Genomic DNA, 6,803 nt, shown 5'->3' on the forward strand with positions numbered 1-6,803 from the left:
GAATAAGTTCTAGATTTTTTTTATTCTTTATGTATAAATCTTTATACTTTACTTTGTGCTATTTGTATATAGACAATTTATTAGACATAAATACTGTTCACCAAAGATTTCTGGGTTATCTCTTCATCAAAGCACATAATAAGACTTTTTTCTGTCCCCTTAAATTTAGAAATTAATCTGTGATTTGTTTTGGTTAATGGTGTAGTAGTTTAAGTGATAGGAAACATTTTGGGGCAGAAACATCAAACACCACAGCACTATTTATCTTGTTACTTTTTTCTGCCATAGTAATCTTGGAAGCATAGTCAAGATGAAATGGGAAATCATCTGTGTCCTTTAGTGAAGCAAATATTAAGCAAAGCAACTCATGTTGGAAAACTAATTTGAACATGTAACAAACTTTTGTTTTATTAAACCACTGAAATTTGGAAGTAGTTTGCTGCCTCAGCGTAAGTAGCCCTATCCTGATATAAACAAAAATAGGCAGTAACAAAAGGAGATGCTGGTTTTACAAATAATTACAATGTGGAACATATTTTAAAAGTCCTGTAATGAGCAGATAGATTCTTGTATCACAAGTTGTTTACCATTTTACTTTAGATTATTTCAGTGACAGTTTCTGCTAGGTGCATAACCCTCATCACTAGCATACATGTTAATTGCTAAGTTACAGAATTATGAATGGACATGTCGGCTCAAGGCTATGACTTCTCAGGTGAATTTCATTTTCCAGCATGGAATCAGGACAGGCACATTTCCTTTCCCCAGACTGATCTTTGAGGGGTATATCCCTTATTATATTCCTTATAATTCACAATCTCAATTACAAAATTCTATATCATGGATTGTCATAAGGTTTTATCTTCTGCCATGTTTCCCCCTGCCCTCAGCTCACACACATTACAGATATTCTGAACAAGCTCTTTGTTAGTAGGACAGGCAAACTTGCTTAGGTGCCATATCATGAAATTATGCATTTGGAGCTTTCACTTTTGTTTCATTTTGAGGATCCTTATTTTCTTGCAAGTTTACTGATATAATTTAAGACTATACTTAGATATTTCATCCCCAGATTTTAGGTGTTTTTTAGCAAGAGAAATTTCAGATTAGCTACTTTGTTATGTCATTAGAAATAGCATCAGAACTCTGCCTTCTCACAGTAACACTTTGCATTCTTTTATCATGAGATATTTCTATTATTTGTTAACTATATTGTGGATTCCTTTTGTCTCCATCTGTTGTGAAAGAAAGCAAGCAAGCTGGCTAATGCAGTTTTATTACATGAACTAATGAGATGAATTAAAAGGTCAACTTAATGTGCCCAATATTATACGTTATGCTTTTGTTTTGGTCATTAGTTCATTTACATACTAATAGTTAATGTAGAACATAATGCTTTACCTTTATTATTTTTTTTCTTAAATAGAAAACTAAAGAATATTTGTCCTGTATCCCATAATATAAGGTAGATTTGTAGATTTGCAAGGATAAAACAGAGCAACTCCCAAATCACAGTAATATAACATCACTAGGGCACAATTTTTATTCATATTACTGTTGTATGCAGATTGACAAGGGCCTCTGTTTATGGTAGTTAAGGTCTAGGCTGATGGATGCTTCCTTTCAACATAACCTTCCAATGACATCACTGCTGAGGGAAGGGAACTCAGAGCCCTTTTAAGAGCTTATGTCCAGCCATTAGACATATCATATATACTCATATTTTGTTGACTAAAAGAAGTCTCATGTATAGACCTGTATTAATGAGGCTGGAGGAATATATTCCTATCATGTATCCAAAAAGAAGAGAATTAAACTACTAGCATCAAGAACTCAAAGTTTCCTATTCTTTCATGCATACAATTATAGCAAATCCAAACTTAGTAGTGATATTTTTATGATTTTATTATTGAGTTTAACATTTTAATTATGGCAAGATATAAGATAGATTAATATTTTATTTTTTAAGGAAACATCAAATAATTCAAAAGACTTTTTCTGTATAGCTGACCTATGAGAAAAAGTTTTTTTAAAATTTTATTTAGAATTATAGCAAAGAATTCAAACACGAACCACTAAAAGAAAACAACTTAGTGTTTTAGTAGCTGTGCATGTACCTTGGTTACCACTTCTCTGTAAAGTTTAGAGGTACTAATTCCATCTCCTATACAGTGACAGCAGAAAGTAAACTTATTACAGCTTCTTAAGATGCAACCTCTGCCTTATGTGCACTGAGGATTGCTCAATTATTTACAAATATGAATGTAGTTCTCCAGATATGCTGGATTTAATTTGGCTAGGCACACTTTTTATTGATATAGTGGCATGGCCAGTGCAATAGGGTATTAAGTGCTTATCATCACAAATTTTGTTGAAAGAAAATTTTCTTGGGTTAATTTTATGATAGAAATAGAATCCATAATGGATTAAAAACCTCTGTAAGTCAACGTGTAGAAAAAGCATTGGACAAAATCCAACATCTATTCATGAAAAAAACTATGAGTAAATTCTTTCCTCCATTTGATAAAGAGTATCTCCAAAAACCTATTGCTAACATCAAACTTAATGTTGAAAAACTTGAAGCTTTCCCACTAAAATCAGGAACAAAGCAAGAATGCCTCCTCTTACCACTGTTTTTCAACCTCATACTATGAGTTACAGCTAATGTAGTAATAAAAAGAAAAGAAGACTTGCGAAGGAAGAAATATAATAGTATTTGTTCTCAGATACCATGATACTACTTTATGTGGAAAATCAAAAAGAATATAAAAAGAAAAAATCTCCTGGAACTAATTGATTATAACAAAGTTGCAAGATACAAAATTAACATTAAAAAGTCGATCGCATTCCTATATACCAACAGCAAACTGGTGGACTTTGAAGTTAAAAACGCAGTATCATTTACATTAGCATCCCCAAAATAAAGTACTTACATATAAACCTAAGAAAATGTGGATGGATCTATATGAGGAAAACTATAAAACTTTAACAATAACAACACAACAACAACAAAAATCAAAGAACTACACAAATAGAGAGATATTCCAGGTTTATCTAGACTCAATATTGTCAATATGTCAATTCCTCCCAACTTGATCTATAGATTCAAGGCAATGCCAAATAAAATCATGGCAAGTTATTTTGCAGATATCAGAAAAGAAGATAGAGGGATTACAAATAAGTATATAAAAAGATGCTTGCCATCGGCAATAAAAATTAAAACTACTGCGATACCATTACATACCTATTAGAATGACCAAACTCCAGAACACTGACCAAACTAAATGCTGGCAAGGAGGAACAGGAGAACAGGAACTCTTATTCATTGCTAGTGGGATTGCAAAATGGTTTAGCCACTTTGTAGACAGTTTGGTAGTTTCTTATAAAACTAAACATACTCTTATACATCTATTCAACTTCTTGGTATTAACTCAAAGGATTAAAAGCTTATGTTCACACAATACCTATATGGATGTTTATAGCAACTTTATCCAAGATTGCCAAAACTTGGAAGCAATCAAGATGTCTTTCAGTATGTGAATGGATAAAATGTGGTACATCTAGACAAAATATTATTCATAAGGAAAAAGAAAAGCGCTATCAAGCCATGACATGGAGGAACCTTATTGTTAAGTAGGATAAACCAATAGAAAAAAGCTACATACTTATAATTCTATGTGACATTCTAGAAAAGACAAAATTACAGAGACAGTGAAAATATCAGTAATTGTCAGGGATTGATGGGAATAAAAAGTGAATAGCTGGAGAACTGAGGGTTTTTACGGCAGTGAAAATACTCTATTATGATGAAGGAATATATATAATATATATACGTGTGTGTGTGTGTGTGTGTGTGTGTGTGTGTGTGTGTGTGTATAAAAAACCAAGAGTGGATTTCGGGTGCCAATGATATGTCAATGTAGGTTCATTGCTTGTAACAAATGTACAATTCTTGTGGGGAATGTTAACAATGTAGGAGACTACACATGAGGCAGGCAGGGGTGACATGGGAAATCTCTGTGCCTTATTCTTAATTTTGCTGTGAACCAAAAACTGCTCTAAAAATATATATTTATTCTATTAAAACAAAATAGTAGAGAGAGTAAATACTAAGAAGCAGCTCAATTTTCTTGGGTTATTGTAGAGTGCAGATTTTGGGGAGACATAAAGAAAAATATATATTTATACGCACACACATACATAGAAAGATTTATATAATAACCAGTGTAGTGACATAATATCCAAGAGAAAGTGGTTATCAAAGAAAACCAATCTATGTCAAATGTTACCAATAATTTGAATTGTAGAATAAAAATTGTCATTAGATTGGCATAGTGGAGATTATCGGGCTTCTTTCCACTTGTAGTGGGGACAAGGGTTGACTGTCTTGGATTCAAGACAATTCAACAAGAGAGAAAGGAGGACAGTGTGAACAGAGGATTCTTGATGATTTACTACAAAACAGAAGCACAGAAAAGAGTGATAACTAGAGAAAGATACTAGGTTAAGGATGTTTTTCTTCATTTTTTCACAGTGAAATACAGTGTCTCCTAATGTTAATAAGAATTGCTATTCGGGAAGAAAAAGAAAATTTACAAATAGGAACTCTGTATAGATGTACCAGTCAAATTCAATTCACACATGGAGAGTCTGATTTTGGATAAAAACATTTCTAATCCATCCCCTGTAATAGGGAGAAAAAGAACAAAGAAGTTTGATATATTTGGTACTGCATGGATGTGGGAAATTTGATTGCTTGAATTAGTTCAGTTGTGTAATGATCAAAACTGTCAACAGACTGAGGACTGGGAAGAAGGTTTGGAGAATTAGTTGCATAGAAAAATAGAAAAAAAAATGAATTAATAGGAGAAGTATAGGAGTGCCCAAGAGAGTTAAATTAATAAAGTGTGTGTGTGTGGGGGGGGCGGGTCCCAGCTATATTCACATGCTGCATTACAGGCAGAATGTTTTAAGTGTAGTTGTAATCCACACACCCCTACTCTGAGGCGTTTAATCAAAGGAGAGAGAGTAAATGAGGATATATGCAAAGGGATAATTATAGATGTGGACAACTGGTTCTAAGACTTGAATGCAGAGAAGTGAGGATTTGAGTGGTTGATGAAAAATGAAAAGATCAATAGCTTGTAGGTCATGAAAGGTCTATAAAATTTTTAGATTCAAGGTATTTGAGTGAATCAACTATAAAAATAGAAGGTGGCAGTTAGGAAAATAATTTAAATTGAGATTCAGGAGGAGGTTCAACTATTTTTAATTAAAAATCTGGGTGTGTCAATTGGAAAACTTGAGGTGAGATGGATGAAAAATTTATTAGAGGGAAGGAAGTGAAGAAACTATGGAGAATAGATGATATATTTATATTAAAAATCACAAATGTGAAAAATATAACTTGTGAAATATAATAAAACGCACTAAAATTTTTACTGAAAGAGATATTACAGAAAGAGGTAGATGACTGTAAACAGGGAGGAATCATTGTATAATGTGAAGGCATGCAGAATAAAGTGCTGGTCTTTTTGAGAATTTAAATGTTAAGAAATTTGGAGGAGGTTGAGTTGTTTGCAGGGTTTGAGGTAACCTAGGATATAGGGCATGATGAGAATATCTCTTATGCAAAATTAGAGAGTTAATCATAATGTTTTTGCAAATGTAGGTAGCTGTGGTAACTGCAGTCTCCTTTATGAGATGGGACTGTTAGGTGGGACTTTTGAGAGTAGAAGTAAAGGGAAATGGAAGTCTCAGCAGTAACATAAGAAGCTCTCTAGGTCAAAATTCAACCCCACTATCTTACTAATTATGGAAAGGCCAAAAACAGAGAGTCGTATAATTAATGCTAAAACCAAGATGAAAACAGCATTGAAGCTAAGGGACAACACATGCCATCTGCCATTTATTTAACAGAGAAAAGCTTACCAATAAATCTTTCATAAGCTAGTACCATATAGCACATGGTGTCTACCAGTGTATAATTTTAAATAACATTTGTTAAAAATATTATAATAACCTTGTATCCTGACTTATTATTTCAAGGATATCATGATGGCAAAAACATATTTTCGGGGGTGGAAACCAAACCAAAAAATTCAAAACAAAACATTCTAAGATTTTTAAATATTTATAAATGAAGAATTGAAAGAATCAAATATCTTTCATTGTCTAGAAAAGTATTTTTGCAATAACTTTTACTCTCTACTCTTCTTAATAACCTGGACATTTTTTAAAGCAAGCATGTATTTCTTTTATTTCTTTGTTTGCAGAAATCAAAAATTATTATGGATATTACTATTGCTTTAGTGAAAATATATTCAAGTATTTTATTAAATAAAGATTTTGATAATTTTTAAAAAGTGGTTAAAAATTTTAATGTTTATTTAAAAATGTGTGGAAAGATAGCAAAAGAAACAGCAATAGTCTACTGCCATGCTTCTCTGAACAAGCCTGATCCCGTCTGATCTCAGAAGCTAAGCAGAGTCGGGCCTGGTTAGTATTTGGATGGGAGACCACCTAGGAGGACCAGCTGCTGTAGGCATAAAACATGAAAATAAATAAATAAATAAAAGATTGTAGGCTGACAAGGTCCTTGCAATCTGTGAGGTCAACAAAGGGTTGCCTCGCCTAAAAATAAATAAATAAATAAGCAATAGACGTTTGACCAAATTCACATTTTATCTAAAATGTGTTCAAATGCCTTGCTGTAAAAATAATTCAGTTGGAAATATTACAACAAACTGTTCTTGCTAGAATAAAAACAGTTACTATTTTAACCATGATAAAAATGTGACAGT

At 32.5% G+C, this 6,803-nt stretch overlaps 1 pseudogene; it reads left to right on the plus strand.

The window, feature by feature from the left end:
- Nucleotides 1-6,428: 6,428 nt before the first annotated feature.
- Nucleotides 6,429-6,547, plus strand: LOC120582804 (uncharacterized; annotated as a pseudogene).
- Nucleotides 6,548-6,803: the final 256 nt, after the last annotated feature.

This window comes from Pteropus medius, unplaced genomic scaffold (assembly GCF_902729225.1).
Source record: "Pteropus medius unplaced genomic scaffold, Ma_sr-lr_union100, whole genome shotgun sequence".
Lineage (NCBI taxonomy): Eukaryota > Metazoa > Chordata > Mammalia > Chiroptera > Pteropodidae > Pteropus > Pteropus medius.